Source organism: Accipiter gentilis, chromosome 9, assembly GCF_929443795.1.
Source record: "Accipiter gentilis chromosome 9, bAccGen1.1, whole genome shotgun sequence".
NCBI lineage: Eukaryota > Metazoa > Chordata > Aves > Accipitriformes > Accipitridae > Astur > Astur gentilis.
Genome location: NC_064888.1, coordinates 12,252,315 through 12,269,476, shown reverse-complemented (window position 1 = coordinate 12,269,476; position 17,162 = coordinate 12,252,315). Strand labels below are relative to the sequence as shown.

General features: G+C 42.6%; 1 protein-coding gene across 3 annotated transcripts in view; it reads right to left on the bottom strand.

The window, feature by feature from the left end:
- BMPR1A (bone morphogenetic protein receptor type 1A) overlaps positions 1–8,591 on the bottom strand; it is an 85,272-nt gene extending 76,681 nt beyond the window's left edge. For all 3 annotated transcript variants that reach the window (XM_049810117.1, XM_049810116.1, XM_049810121.1), the window contains exon 1: positions 8,452–8,591. The gene's annotated coding sequence lies outside the window, so the exon portion shown is untranslated. The remainder of the gene's footprint in view (positions 1–8,451) is intronic.
- Between the last annotated feature and the right edge of the window lie 8,571 nt (positions 8,592–17,162).

Sequence of the window (17,162 nt, the reverse complement as noted above, 5' to 3'; positions counted from 1 at the left end):
AATCCTCAGGAGACCTGTAGCTGGCTGCACACCCACAGCTTCTCTTCTCACTGAAATCAACCTGAAGGAGAATTATTTTACCTTCAGTTGTTCCGAGTACACAGAGTAAAAAACAACTTCCTGTAAACAATTACTTCTTCCAAAAACATCTACACTTTGAAAATGGTATTCAACATTTCTGAAAACCATGACATTTATCTTGCATAACCTCCAACTTTAAATTTTGGCTAAAATTCTTTGACATGAGAGTCACCTTGGTTGTTATCTTTTTACAGCGCAAAAACCATCATAGGCTTTTACACTAACTAAATCACCCTTTACATCAGCATTGAAACCAACCCCTACTCAAAGACCTGCTCTTATGTATGTACACCTCAGTACCAACAGGTAACTCTGATGAACACCAACATCATCAAAACAGTACAAAGAAGAAAAGAACACAAAGGAAAACGTAAAATTATACATTTTGCTTAACAGCTTAGATACCTTTTCTAACTAAAATGGTTTAACATTTTAAGATACTGTATAAAAACATGCTGTGGATATATACTTAAACGTATTTAATGTGCATTAAAGTCTCAACTAGCTCCTGGTTATTGGGATGTAGGAAGAAGCTTCCACAGAGCGGTGTAATTCTACAGTTGTCTGCTGCAGACTGTCTTGAGCTTTCCTCTGGAGAAATGCTGCTGGCCGTTGTTGGGAGCAAAGCACTTGAGGCAGGTTTCTTCATTTGTAACATTCTTTTCTCACTAGTGCGCCCTCATTTCATATATTTTTATTTGGTTATTTTTCCTGTAACCAACCTCACCTCTGAAATTAAGTCAGCAGAAATTAAAGATACTCATAAAGAACCACTAGGAAAGAAAATCACAGAATTTCATTGCAGCAAATAACTGTACGTGCTACAGATGCTTAAGGACAAAGAAGGAAATTCTTACATCTGCTCACCCGCTCTCCCTTCCACCTCTATTCTTCTCCCCACCTCAGGTTCCTAAGACTTACTGAAAATATTAGAGAGATGTAAATATTATACAATAGCATTTGAAACTTTGAGAAAAAGTTGACTAATGCCATTTCTGCAGCAGAACCTCTGGCTAAGGAATGCACAGCTGCCGAGCAGATGTATAATTTCAGCATTTAGATTCCATTATTTCAAGGGTGATTTTTTTTTTTTTTTACTAGATGTTTTCAGATTTTCTATTTCCATCTGGTTTTTGACCTCCCTCAGTTTAGTTCCCTTCTTTCTGTTTTAGTTCATTATGCCAAAATAATTTTCTAAATTAGAAACATCTCTACATTTAAAAACTTGTGAATTTGAAGAGAGGTGGGGGAGTGAAGCAGGGCCAGGGGCGGAACAAAAACAGACAGTTCAACGGAGGCTTGGGTTTGAATAAAAACTGTCCTGTCTGGGTTGGGTTTTATTTCGCAGTTCCTGGTTTAACCCAAATTGGCGAGTCTCTAACTGCATTCCTTCCATGAAATTTTAAGAGCAGGAAACTGAAGAATATCAGCTACATGGGAACGTTCCTAACACTTCACCAGAGCCCTCTGCCCTCACTTCTGAGTAAGACAATGTTCCAGGTTTTGATTCTTTCTTTTTAGAGTCGTCTTAAATTAATTATAGTTGTAAGCTTAAAAAACCCAATTAACTCACCATGTACCAAACTAGCTTTACAAAACATATAAAGATTAGTGTAAACCAGTATCAGTGGCTGTCAACTTAAATCAATTCAGTAAAGAATCGACTAATGCAAAAGTAGTAGAACAAAAAAATTAAATGGGGTTTGCATTGTTAAAAAAAAAATCCATTCATCTAACCAAAGTAGAAGACTAGGGCATACAATACTGTCTGTCTTAAACTTCGGTCCACACTATTGAGTTTTAAAGAAGAATTATCACTAGTAGGATCACTGATTCACCTCAGCAAACATGACAGATGGGCTGCAAAACCTATCAAATTTTTATTTTCATTTTAAGCTCACAATAATAATTTGCTTGGGATGAGGAAGGGCACAATCTTCAATCCTAATGAATGGCATACACTACAGAATACTCCTACAGAAATTTTTCACAAAAAAAACATTAAATGGTTGTGAACTAGTAAATATAGAAGAGAAAATTAGAAAAATTCATCAATACCTAAAACCACAAAAGGACTTACTCTTCTGTGAGATTTATTGTTTGCTTTGTCTCCAAGCAAGGAGACATTCAAAACAAGTTTTAAAAAATACTTTAAAGCAATACAGATAAAATTCCTAATAAAACCTCTCATATCCTCTGTCATCAGAGACGTTTCCGCTTAACACTCAGTACCACTACTGAATTTTTTATTATTGCTAAAATCCCTTCAATAACCTGAACAGGAGATAGTCCGTGTTTTGGGTATTGAGTCTAAGAAGAATGGCTGCATCTCATTAGCTGGCAGTGCCTTCCTGCACCCTCTCCCAATCCCATTTTGTAATTAACTCTCAGTTGTCCAAACCAGTGTCTGACAACTCCAAGACTCGTCCCTTGGACAACACAGACAAGGGTACAGGAGGGTTTCTGAAACCTTCTCCAAGGCATTCTGTAAAAGATAAATTTTTCTTCCACAAAGAAGGATATGCAGCATGGAGGAGCACGCTTTACACAGCGTTCTGGTTTTCTCATTCGCATTTCCAGTCACTGAGGTTCACTCTGTCTTCTTCCGATAAGGCGCTCTTGTTCTCATACTACTCTCCAAATTCTAGGGCATATGGGACAAGGGGATGATGCAGTATTTCCTATTTCCAGTATCCATTCTTCCCACTGAACAATTCCTCACAACTTGTCCGTTCATGACTTCTTTTCAAACCCTCTATACCCCTGCAAACAACATGGGACAGTGCCTACGCCTCTGCATCACCACTGCAGTGTGAACTTCCAACTGAACAAAGAGCAAAAAGAATGATTAATTTAAAAAAAATATATCTGAGCTTATTGACCGCTTCTATATCCCTGAAATTCTGACTCTGAGCATATGATGTACTCATTTGCACAAGGAATCTTTCATGAGCAGAGTATTAATCCTCTGCAGGAGTGAAATCTCTGACGACTTTGGCCCTCCAGAAGCCATTTGGGCTCTGCTCACTGATTTCCAGTCAAGTTTGGGATCAGGCTCTCACAGAGGAAGTGAGAAGGCCTATGAACATTTTTAGGGTTTTTTTCCAAATCAAGAAAATGTTCTTAATAATTAACACTATAAAGACAAGAGAAAAGCAAATTTAGACCATTTCAACAGCTGCAGCAGTGAAAAGGAAATCGCTTCCATGAACCAGGTCTATATGCTGGTACATTCTTCCGAGACTGTCTTTGATATTTCCCCGGCTTATCCCTGCTACATCTGCTTGTATTTTGATCGGCCAAAACACAGTGAGATTGACAGTTTTCTTTTTAAGATGGTGAACTGAGGGAATGCAGAAACAAAGAATTGCTAGTTGCTTCCACATTTTATGCTAATAAAGTTGACTGAAGCCACCATGTAAAGCAATCATCTGAGGAGACACTGAGAAAATTTAAGTGATTTCAAATTTTTGTAAAAAGCATTGCTGCTCTTACAACATATGATGCAAATTAAGCTACAGTACTGCAGAGCTGAGTTAGTAATACTGATTTTTTCCCCTTTTAACGCACAGCCAACTTGTAACATACTAAAACTGCACTTAAACCTACTATATTTTCCTCTGTATTTTGGGAAATTCTATTTTGGGGAAAAAATGAGCACCAGAGCATTCAGCCACACGCTGCAGGTATGCACCCTATGAACTACTACTACACAGACTTTGTCTCACCAGAACCTTTTAAAACATTTCAATAAAGTTCATACCCTTCATGCTACTCAGAACACTTTCCCCCTACCAATGGGCACAACCACCAGTGAATTCGGTACAGGTACAGGTAGCAGACTTGGCTGATGACTCGCAGGAAGAGCTCCATCAAGCCAATTACTTTCACTGTAACAATAGGTCACTGCAGAAATTCTGAGGTGGTAACACACAGAACCTTAAATATGGCTTTGCTGTTGCTTCTCCTTTCATCATGCATCTATAATCTATGAATATTATCACAATCATGAACTAGAGTTTATTTTCCTACTTTAATCCTTATTTTGAATTCTATTAACCAGACCATCACAAAACAGTAAACCTAACTGAAATGCACAGAATTCCAAGTGAAATGGGAAGACAACTACAAGATACCCATTAGAAACATAGCGAGAAAGAAAACTATCTGGATTATAAATCTGAAATAGAATAACCATATTCTTCACACCATTTGTGTACAGCTGAAACAATGGGGTCATAACCAGAAACTCATGCATCTCATCACTGCCACAACATGAAGGGAGTTCTCTGTCTTCTCAATATATCAAATAGACAATGACCTAAAATGCTTCAGTGTCATAAACCTACTATAATGAATTTTGAAATATGTATTGAAGATACATTGGAGACTAGTGGAATAATTGCTTTGTTTTGCTTTTGGGGGAGAGTGGGCATAAAATACACTTAATACGCTCTGTAAACACAACCGCTGAGGTGCTGGGAAGCCAATTCACAACGAAGACCATTCTGGCAAGTTGACAGCTTGTCCCCTACTTGATTGCCTGGTCAGCGGTGGGCCAGCTATTTGTTTGTATCACACTAAACCTCCTGAGGATTACATACCCAGAGCACAAAGTACTGAGCAGATGTTTCTGGATTGAATCCCTCACAAAATGGCTATTCTGTATGTCTTCTCAATAAGAGCATTCAGAATACTAAAATGTTTTCTGTACAATGAAGACAAATGAGGCGACTACTTCAACTTTTTGCCCAATTTCAAAGATCACCTATTCCGGTCTCCATGTTATTTTTAAAGGACACAATACAGCAGGTTGAATTTTACATTTGTTTTCAGTTTTAAACATTTTTGGGTGTAAGTAAAACTACTTTATGTCTGAGAATATCAACCCCCCAACAAACTTCACAGCAGCTTCTAAGGGATTGCAAGAAAACCAGGCAGAAAGAAAGTCCCTGCTTTCCCTTTAAAGCACTAATCATCATGGAAGGCACGGAAGACATCACTGCGACTGAGGACCATCAGCAAGAGTGTGGTGGGGCAACTGCAGAGGGTTCTGCAGATCTTGTCCAAGAAAGGAAAAAGTGGAACCACTAAATCAGCAGCAGCGAAAGGAAAAGTTTGCTGTCAGGCCACGGAGCACACGCACTCTGCGCCCGCCCCCAAGTCCTGCATTTTGGGAATATTAGCAAGTGAAACAAGGCTCTAAGTACTCCATCTGCCCCCACGTACAACAGCTCTGACGTGATATATCTTTATATTACCGAGTTCCTTCTGTCATTTATTTACAAAGGACCATAAGGTAAGTGAAGAAAATCCCAGGCACTGAAAAATATGCCCTCTTTTTACTGAGGAACCGAGAAATACCAGATGCTTTCCCATATATCCAGATAGAAAGGACAGATCTTCAACTGATACTTGACATAAGCAAGGGAGAAACATACACATTTGTAACACGTTCCCTGCCGCGTACTGTGTGGTCTCATTCATCCATCTAGGCTTTTCAGCAATTTACCAAAGAAGTTACTGCAGCTCCGTGTGTCAGACCCTTACCTGCTGGTGGAAAGAGACACTGTCCTCATAAAAGTACCAGCCACAACGATGAACAAAAAAAGAAAAGGAGGGGTGGTGTTTTGCTCTGGTTTGTTTGCTTTTAAGGGCTTTGGAGAAGGTGGGTTTGTTTCTTGGAAAGCCTGGCTATACCAAAATTAGTGCAAGCACTAATATCTGTTCTTTGATCCCTTCTGCAAAGGGGATGTACTCAGATCCTCCTATCTACATGTTTGTGCCCTGCTATGCCTTAGAAAGCTGTAGAGTTCTTAGTTACAGTCACTGATGCACAATTTAAGAGAGATCCCATTAATTCTGAGTTATTTAACATCACTATTTTCAAAACACTTTTTTCTTTTAAAATATGAATATAGCCTGCACCGATTTCTCATTATGAAAACATAATTTAGTGTATATTTAGAAAGTCCTTCCCTACTTTTTTTTAATATTACACAGCCACAGAATCTGTATGTTGTTTCTTGGAGAACAAATAAAACGTTATCATCATTCCTAATTTTAAAACCAAGAGAGAAAAAAAGATAAATACATTTTCAAAAAACGAAAATCAATTGCCTGCCTTTCAGGACTCTGGGAAGTAGACAAAGCTACCTATTGCTCCTTCAAAATCCTTTTCTCTTTGCAGTGCAACACTTCATGACATTTCATACAACAGCAACGCTCATCTATGGCAAACACATGTCCATTTTGAAAGAAGTTAGCAGCCGTTGTTTACTGCACATCTGAACAAGCACCATATTCAATCCCAAACGTGATCAAAATTTTGTTAGCTCTGACTTGGAGTAGTTCAATAAATACACCAACTACTATAAAGAATAAATACTTGGGTTTGTCACTTAGACTTTAGCTACTCAATTCCTGAATGTTGGTATCCAGAAAGAAACACATGTATCATTTACACACTCTACCATATTCAGTATTTTCTATTCTCATAACAAAGCACACAATTCTCACTGCGAGGGCAGCGTCAAAAACATTGGGATTTGGGTCCCATACATTGACTTTAAGAAACCCTACGCTCCAGCTACATACTGTTTCAGTAAGCACATATTTGATCAGTGAATTCCAAGTAACATGCTATTTCAGGCTTGCAATTTACCAATGGCTTTCTTCTCTAATTTGAGCAGGGGCTGGACCATAACATCCAGAGGTCCCTCTCAAACCTAAATTACTTCACAATTAAAAAGAAAACCAACCAAACAAAAAAATCAGATCCAGCCACATACATTTATTGTCCCTGGAACGGAGCAGCCAGCAAGACATACTGAGGACTGGCAGCTGAATCTTGCAGCTGTGCGAGAAGATCCTCCACAAAATTTCAGACTAGAACTCAAAGCCTACCAGGTTGTATGTCTCTATATAAATACATATAAAATACACACACACACTCACATAACAAATGAAACGTGGCGAGTAACCTAAGAAGAAGTTACAAAAGGAGCAAAGGTACAAAAACAAAGGGCAAATACATTGCCAGCAAGAATTTTATCCAGCCTGCTACAAATGCCACGACATGGGGTATTTCTGGCTATGGACTGGATAAAGTATCCGAATATAAATTGCTCTCACGTTAACCTTCTTATTCCAAGACTAGGTTCTACTACAAACCAGGCAACTTTTTCAATCCAGCAGAGTTGTCTTCCTTGTCTACAAAGGGAGCTTCTCTATTCCTACAGATAACAGGCCTGAACAATCTCTAGGACGCTAATTTGATAAAAGGACTCAAAAATAATTACCTGTAATAATTACGTAAGTTGGAGCCGCGACCAATTTACACCGGGGAGAATCATCACGCAACTTTCGACAGAAAGTGACAGGCAACTGCTGAATGTAAACACCACAGCTTACTACCGTTCCCCACTGCTGAACTCGCTCTTAATTTTACCCAACTCGGAGGGTGGCCGATTGAAGGGTGGTCAAGAGCCATTCGGGTTCTTAAACCCTCTTCAACGCAGTTTGCAACCAGTTACGAAAAAACATCCCACTTAATCGGTACTCGACAGCGCGATCTTTTCCTGCCAAGGTACGTGCGATGACGTGGGCTGATTTTTCTCTTCAGCCAAGTCTTTTATTTCACATCGCTAAACGGCAACGGGTTCGGCGAGCCGGCGCGCAGCTTTGTCCAAGGCTCGCACAAAAGGAAGGCGAAGCACCTTCGTCCTCGCACCCTTCCCGCGACGGGCGCTGCCGCTCGCTCCGGCCGGGGCCGCTCGGCACCGAGCCCGGCATTACAACACCGGGGGCGCAGACGCGGGGCGGGGAGAGCGCACGGCGAGGGAAGGCAACGCGGGCTGCCAGAGCCGCCGGCCCCCGTGCCCACGCAGGAAACCGTCGGCCCCGAGGAGCCCCTGCGCCGGCGCGGCGGCCGCCCGGCCTCCCGCGGGCCGCCGCCCGACCCCCGCCGGCGGCCCCGGGCCGGGGAGCGGCGGGGCGGCGCCCCCAGCGCGGCGGCGGGGCAGGGCGGCGGGCGCGCCCCCCCCCCCCCCAATCCCCGGAGCAGAAAGGCCGGGGCGGGAGAACCGCCGCCAGACGGGGGAAGCCGCAGCGGGTGTCCGCCTTCGACGGCGCTGCCCGGGGTCGGGCCGCGGAGAGCGAGCCCGGGGGCGGGAGGGGGGCGCGGGCGCCGCCGGGGGAGGGACGCCCGACGGCGGGCAGGGACAGCTCCGCCGAGCGCCCCGCGCCCCCCCCCCCCCCGGCCGGGGGAGGGGCGCTGCCCGGGGCGCCCCGGCGCTCCTCAGCCGCACGCACGCCCGGCCCGGGGCCTGCGGCCCGGCCCGGCCCGGCCCGGCGCGGCGCCGCACTCACCGGCGGTGGGGGCTCCTCATCCTCCGCGGCGGGAGGGAAGGCGAAGGGGGGAGGGGGCCCGCTCCCCGCCGCGCGTCCGCAGGCCGTTCCCGGGGCCCCGACGGCTCCGGTGAGACGGGGGCGAAGGCGGGTGCGTGTCGGGCGGGGGAGGGCGAGGGCGGGACGGACGGGACGGGACGGCGCGGCCCGGGCTCGGCGCAGGCTCCGTCCCGGCAGGCGCTCCCGGCGCGGCGCGGCGCGGCCCGTCCCTGCGGCGCGCGGGCGGGGCGGGGCGGGCAGGAGCCGGATTCCAATCACTGCAGCCGCCGGCCCCGGCCGCGCGCACGGCGGGGGCTGAGGGGGGGGGGGGGGAGAGGAGGCGGGAGCGCGCGCGAGCGCGCGCAGCAGCAGCAGCCGCAGCCCCAGCCGCCGCCGCGGCAAGAGCGGCCGGCGGGCGTCCTCGCGCGGCTCGCCTCACCCCGCGGGGGTGCCGGGCGCGCTCCCCCCACCCCCCTCCTCCCTCCTCCCTCGCGGCGGGGGGCGCGCGGCGGCCGTGGGCGCGGCCGCCCCTCAGAGCGGCCGGGCGGCGGGGGGGGCCGCGGCCCGGTCGCCCCCCCCCCCCCCCCCCCCCGGCCCCCTCCCGGCGGCCGTCGCCGCCGCCGCCTCCGCCGCCCTTCCATCAACACGTGCCGTGGGCGGGAGTGCTGGCGGGGCACCCCGGGAAAAAGTTGGCCGGGAGGAACTAGCCGGGCCTGCTTTTCCTCCCCCGTAGTCCCTCCGCGGGCGGGAGCGCAGGCCGCAGCCGGCCGCCGCCTGAGCGAGCTTGTCGCTAGGCTCCCCGCCCCCATCCCCGGGACCGAGGCGTTGCCTTGCCCCGCCGCCCAGAAGGGCTTCTCCCGGTGAAGAGGGTGGGGGAGCCCCTCTGGGAAAGGCCGGGAAGGTGTCACGGAGGCACTGCTGGCCGAGCAGAGGGGTCGAGACGTGAGAAGCGACTGAGGCTGGGCACGGCTGCAGGGCCGGGAAGCTCCATCCGGATGCTGGTGGAGTTGGTGCCGTGGAATCCCGGCAGCTCGTCCATTTTCACAGAGTAGGTGGGGTGGAGGATTGCCGTAGCGGCTTCGCTGTGAATTAAAGGGGGCCTGTGTGTGAGCTGGGGTGGGCGACGAGCGGGCAATGGCGGTGGTGGTGGCACGGGGAAAAATGAGGGCCTCAAATGGGCCTTTTAGCTTTGTGGAAAAATAGTTGTCTTGAAAAGGTTGACGTTGCAGTGCCACGTGAGGGATAGAGTTCCACTGCAAAGGACTGAATTGTTTGTTTGCTTTTTTCCATTTCCTGCATCTCTAAATAAATAAGCCCAGTTAGTTAGATTGGAGTACATTATAAGTTCTGCAATGAGCTGCTTTGCTCGCTGATAAGGTTGCTGAGGGCCATGATTTGCATTGCATTTCCAAGCTCCCCATCATGAGGACAAATTTGCAAAGTAATAATTTGTCTGTCTGTCTTCAGGTGAGATCTCCCAGCAGCAGTGCAGAAGGAGCTTTAATGACAGTATGTCATAGGACAAGGAGACCGCACAGTTCCCACCTGGGCTGCTGTTTTTAATCCTTCACTCAAAAAAGTGGCAGCAGTCGTGTTGTTGACGTGGTCTTGCCTTCCACTTGTCCTGTCACTTGGTTATTCTGCGTCACGAATGCAAAGCCGACTGTAGGGGGAAATGAAGATCATATGGATGATAAAAACCTACTCGGTTTCCATTTACTGCAGACCAAAACACCCTTTAGGCCTTCAGGACACACCAGCAATTGCTAGTGTCAAGATGCCTGCCCAGATAAACTTTCTAGAGAATAACCAATTGGGAAGTGATCTCCACTTATCGGTGCCAAATAGCCACATGTGCATATAGTGTGGGAAACACGGGCTTGTTTATTCTGTTGACCTCTCCGCAGCCTAGTTCCGTTTTTGCCTGCTAGTATCAGACAGGACTTGTAAATGTTCTGTACTCCACTCCAGAGCGTTGTCTTCTCTGAATGTAAGATGAGAGCACTGGCTTGTTAGGATGGATCATTAGGTGAGTGCTTAGCTTGCATACTATCCTATATAGCAAAACAAAAGAGGAAGTAAAATTTCAAACCTGTCAACTTCCCAGAGTCGTTTAAAATGTAGACAGTTAAAGGCATGCCTGCTAAGTGTAGGTGGCCAGATACTATGCTGATAGGCATTTAAAAATACAGGTCTTGTCTTACTAGACTTTTAGAAAATTTTTTCCGATGACCATCATCCAGAAAAATCTGTCTGTCCAAAACAAAGACAGCCTGCAAGAAAGACAAATTCACAGCTTTCATGCCAAGCAATACAGAACTTGTATGCTGATGTTTATAATTTCAAAGGAAAATATGAGTCTGCTGTTCTTCCACTCTGTCTACTATCAGATTATAGCAACAGAATAGACACTCAATATGGAAGAAGAATGCAACATGCATGTGTGTGCTCCCAACCAGAACCAAAGCTGTTAGAGCTAGCATCTCTTTAAGTAATAATCTGTGTGGTAATACAGCCCTGTGCTTTTCAGAGGTTGGATATTGATTTAAGTCCAGTATGCATGGATTTAGCAAAAGCCACTAGCCTTGAAATTTATTTGATCCCTTGTGTGAAATGGATCAACTATTTTCATCCAATTCCCAGTGAGTAAATTTGCATACTGCAGAAACTGGCATCTCAGCTAGTACTTTTCAAGGCACTCGGGCACTGAAGATAGCACAAGTGATAGTCCCTGTTAGGTCAGAAGTACTGTTGCTGAGGACGAAGTTTGCATTGCCGTAGCCGATATGCCTGTTCTCTGTATAAAGGAGCACTGGGTAAATACTTGTCTTAACCACAGAATAAAGTCAGTAAAAGTGAAGTACATTATAACAATATTAGGGCTGCAGGAGACAGAACTGTGTGTTGATCTACAATGATGAATTGTAGCAACCTTAGAAAGCGTTCAGGTTGTGATAGATGTCTGATGAAACATCCCATGGAAAGTACTGATGTCTTTCAAAACAGTGCAGTACTTAAAATATGTTTCCAATTTCATACAGGTATAAACTGTCATTTTCAAAACATATGGATTTATGTATGAAAACAATGTGAGTAGACTAAAATTCGTCATTTACCACCATACAGTGGTCTGTGTGTGAGAAGGGGATTGTTGACCAACCCTGATGTGTGAGATGTTTGACCTGATGATGGAAAGAACTCTATTGTATTTCCCCAAATGAAAGTAACTGGAAATTTAACCTAAGATTCTTGTCAAGTAAACCACAAAGAATCAAACCTGATTTGTTTTGCTTTGTTTACCTTGCAGGATAGGTAGAGATACCTATTTAAACCAGAAGATGAACATTTTAGGTGATAGGTACTTGGAAAGACACAAGAGTTCCAGTGAGCTAGTTACCAGTAACAGATATCTCACCTGGTGAAGATTTTAGGAATCTGTAAAAAAACTTGGACACATCAGGTTTTGGTAACATGAAGTATTTATTTTGTTAATCGAGCAGCACTCAAAGACACTATAGTCCGAAAATAAACATGTTCATTCGACATTTGGCCAGGATGGCATGTGGAAGTCTTAACATGAAATATAGAAGAAGCAGTTCAAGACTGACTGTCATGATGAAGAGAACTGTATTTAAAAAAAAAAAAAAAAATAAATCATGAATTGGATAGTCTTCCAGCTGCTTTCTTTGTCATTTTCTCTCCAGGAATTTCTTGGAATCACTTGGGAACTGCAAATCTTAAATATCTAAAGATCTTTAAGAACAAAGAGTTACATATCGGGAGAAGGTCATCCATGTGATAGGACTTTATCTTTGTAGGTCCTTCTTCCCTTCAGTCTCTGGAATTCATATGTCTTAAATCTGTAGTCCAAATATATCTTTGAAAACTGTTTGCAATTAGATGAGTACTTCTCTGTTACTGTTACCAAAATAAATATTCCATGTTACATATTAAAAGAATATTACCCTTCAGCCAGGGACACAGTTTTTTCACTTAAAATGACGTGAATTTGGCCTTGTCTTTTTTCAGAATTATTTTACTTGAAAGCACACTCTTTTGATTATAAATTTATTCAGCTGTTTGTTACTTAGCAATGTCATGGATTTTTATTAAGTGTTTTAAATGTAAGCATAATTAATTCAATAAGGCAGAATCAAAGCTGTGAAGAAAGGTGGTGGTTTTTTTTTTTTTTTCGATTACTGCTAGTGAAGCACTGATAATAAAAAGGCAAAAGTATTTATCAGCACTGTGAGGCCCAGCCAACCTTCAATCTAACCAGTGTGATGAACTGAGCACAGTGCAGCACTGGAGAGCACTCTGGAGATACTCCAAAGTATAACAGCTCAGTGTGCAGAGCACAGGCACAAGGAAACAGGAAACTGTTCCCACAAGTTAAGTACTTGGTGTATTTCAGGGTTACTTCTGGGCTTCTGTAGACTGGATTATTCTTTAGCCTTGTGCAGGTGGACAGGGAGGAAGGAAGGCATAATGGCTATACCTGTAATGTGCCCTAGGTAGCTGCTGCAGGATGTGAATGGATTCCTTACTGACCTGTGTAGTAGGGAACTTGAATGCAACTTGCAAAGGGCTGTAGTAATAGGATCACTCAGCCTGATGTTACAAGTGCTCTGAGGATACATTTTGCCACTCAAGAACCAAACTTCCTCTTGTTTTTTCTGTTTGTTCTTCCTATGCCTAGTTGAGCTGTACGTTTCTGTTTTTATGGATTCCAGGTACAAAACCCATATTGGAGTCTTTTCACCAGGCCTGAGACAACTCTCCTTTTAAATACAAAGAAACATTTCAAATTATTTTGTTTTTCTTAAAGCCAACATTGGGTACTAAGAACATTAAGTGTCTTACACAGAAAAAGAGAGTATTTGTAGGCTCAAGCAGAGGCTTCACCTAGGTGCTTCACTCACATCAGTTTGTTTGGAGAATTAGTGATATGTTTTCCCTTAAATGCATGCAAATAAAATCCTGAAAGTCTTCATTTCCTCTGAGAATATTAAGTATTTAGACTCTAGTGCTGATTTTAAAATTTATATTCTGAATTAACTATCAGTCTGCAGTGCTGAATGATCTACAAGGAAGTTTAATTATTAGCTTCTCTCTGAAAATGAGTATATCTAAGATATGTTTGTGTTCCTCTGCCTTTTATTATGAGAGGTATTTGTTATTTTCTTTTACAAGTTTGAATAATCCTGAGATCCAAAACCACACTGCATTAACATTTCTCCTACTGATGCTGAGGCTTCATCCCCTCAAGGCTTTGTAACAAAAAATTAACTTCTTGATAACGATCCTTTTCAGCAACAGAAACTGAACCAATGCTGAAAGAGGAAATGTTTTTTAAACCTGCTGTTAAACAAGGAGAATACTTTTCCATACAGAAAATTTCTGTCTTGGTGTGTGTAACAGCTTTGTCCTCAAGAGGCGTGGATTCAAGTGGATGTGTTTCTGGCAGCTATAGTGGGTAGTGTAGAGATTTACAAAGATGGACATTTATGCGACTGAAAATGCTATGTTCCTCCAAGCTTGTTAGAATGAAACAGATCTGAATCCTTACACAAAACAAATGAACCAAATAATTTCAATTAATCAAATCCTTATTTTTTTTCTCAGTCTAAACATATCCTTAACCATGAATGCATTGCTTTTAAATAAGAACAAATGCAGCAAAACACTCTCATTCTCCTCTTTTTTTCATATTCTAGCAAAACCAAAATAACATAGGTCTACTAAATTAATAATAAAGATATGCTTGTGTTTCAGTCACAGCGGTCAGCTAATTCGTCTGAAAATATGTATTGAAGTTAAAGGCATAACAACAAAGCTTTTCTCCCTTAGTCTGTAAGATACTTGAATTTGTGCTGGAACTGGAACTTGAACAAGAAAGACATACAACTAAAAGCAAATCCTGACAAATAGTCTATAACTTCCTTTGCTTCCAATGAGAAATTGGCCTGTGTCTGCAAATCTCCGTGTTTGGCAGCTATGCCTCATTCAGTTTGAACTCCCACTTGCATCAGCAAAAAAATTACCTGATTAGGGATGCAGGATTGGATCTAAGATAATAGCATATTAAAATTCCACTATAAATTCAAAAGATACTAACAAAAATTAAATCCCCAAAATATAAAATGTTCAAAGCAGTTGAACACTTTTCAGTGTATGTACTCAAAATGCTAAACAATAGTAGCTATTGCATGTGTGACCATCAGGAAACACAGCTGTGCTTCTTTGTGTTACAATTAATTACTTCCGTTGTATATAAAATTGAAAGTATTGGTACTCTGTGGCGGAAAAAGGATATCCTGATACACTGCTCCTATTTCCTTACCAAGGCCTATTACTGAGTGTTTCACCATTAATTCAGTTAGAATGAATTATCCTGCGATGAATAAAGGAAGAGTAGTTTGGGTGGTTAATTGTTACGCTAAAAGCTACTTTTTCTTTGCATTTTCACTCTCCTACATTTTTATCTCATTTTACTACTTTAACGTGCCCTCTTTGAAAGGAATTGTTGACTTCTAAGTAGTTGCACTTAATAATGAAAGTCTAAAATAAATGTTTACTTAAATATCCTTTGCCTTAAAAATTGTCCTATTATTTTTTTTTTTACTTTATGAGATCTGAGAAAGCAGGAACCTTTGTCACTGTCCTTTAAAGGAATGAGTAAAATCTTCTCAGCTTAAGTGTTTGTGGCCAGGTTCTCTGAAGCTGGCATGCAGAGGTGTAATTTATACTGTTCTGTGCCAGTGAATTTCCCTAAGCTGGAGGGGGATGAGGATTCTTACCCAGAGTTAGGGAGGAGTAGTACAGCCCAGCGTTTCACTGTTATGCATTCTTTAATTTTTTTTGTGAGACTTGCATAGGAGCAAAAACTGTTTGAGGTTGTACTAAATAGTGCGAATCTGAACCATAAGGATACATACTGCCCCTAGACTTAAATATCTACTTTTTAGTAACACTGACTCTTTCTTTATAGAGAACTTCTGAACAGAGAGCAGCTTCTGTGACTGCTTAGGAAATCAATGAAGTCTCCAACAACCACCAGCCACGTAAGTCTATAAAAGGTGCATAATGTGTTATGTATTTGCTACCAAGAATTTAATCTCTCAGGGTGCTCCTCCGAACCTAAAAGTCCATGGTTGTGTGCATAGGTGTAATTAACGCCACCAGACTGTTTCCAATCCTTTATATGATGTGTCACACAAAGCTGAGTAAATGTGGAGTCCTTCAATGTGAGCCCAAATAAATTCTGCCAAATGAACTGAAATCTTTGCAAGTTTGAATTCAGTCTAGTTGGCGTCACAACAAAGTAACAGAAGAATGGCAACTCAGAAAAACTCCCATTCCAGAAACTGGTTTACATAATACAGATGGCAGAAAATCATCATCCACATAAAATACAGCCCTGTTCTCCTTTTGCTGCAGCTGCTGGCACTGTGCATACAGTCTCAAAGGATAACTATGCTCTGTCATTATTTCATAACAACACAGTTTAGATTCAGGTATGCTAAATTTGATGTGATAACTAGAACCTGAATCTTTTTGGCTAGTGCTGTCACATTTCTTGCAAGGATTTTTTTGGGCAGAAGTATGTGCAGTGTAGCATAAATGCTGTGTAGCATACATGCAGTAAAGCAGAAACTTCCAATTGGTGTTGTATATATTGTGTATCCACAATAAATCTCAGTAAATCTGGTATTTCCAGGATGCAGTAGGCTGAATGAAGACACTCAGGCTAGCAGCACAGCACATTATATTACTTTTTAACCCACGTTGTTACAAAGCTTACAAGCATGTGTAACAGTAACTCTGGTCAGGCTTCTACACATGCAGAAATCCTAGGGAAATTTATTATGTCCTCAGAATCAGTACAGGGAAAAATTTCCAGGAAGAAAAAGAAAATGGTTCAGGGAACATGCAGGCCTACCAGTGGCATTGGGTACTGCAGAAAAACATTTGAAAGAATATATGTGGTCTTTGTTTATAATACAAAAATAAAATTTTTATTCCTGAATTCATTTTTTTATGTGAAGCCAAATTTTAAAAGTGCGCCCTTCTTTCTGCTCCCACATCTCCTATGCTAGCATAAGTCTAGGGATCTTACCTCATAAAGCACAAATGCCTAAATGATAACAAAAACTAGGTCTCTAGGTGCGCTCAGTTTAATGCATTATTATTATGCTATGTATAGTAAATGAACTATATAACAACAATCTAGGCTCAAATACTGCAGGTCTATTTCAATTGAAAGTTGTATTTTTATCTATATCTTCTAATTAAAAGAAAAATAAATCATTAATTCAGTTTCAGAAAGGCCTCAACTCTTTTTTCTGTAACACTATGCATAGTAAAACTAAGCGGAAGCAAAAGAATTTCTGTAAGACTTTTGTCATTAATGAAAACAATCTTAATTCTAAAGTAGTAAGATTAGAAAATACTTTTGTAGTGGAGGCAGATCTGTTAGTGATACTTTATGCATACTGATTTATTATTCCCTAACAGTTTAAATCTGGAAACTTTTAAAGGAAAAAACATGTTTTGTTCAAAAGTTTAGCGTCGTTCAAAAAAAATTCATTCTGCTTGTCCTTACTACACAGAAAAGTTTTGTGACTCAGTCTGACAGTCCTTATTAGTACAACACACATTTGTTACTGTTTTCTTTTGATGTAATCTTCCTA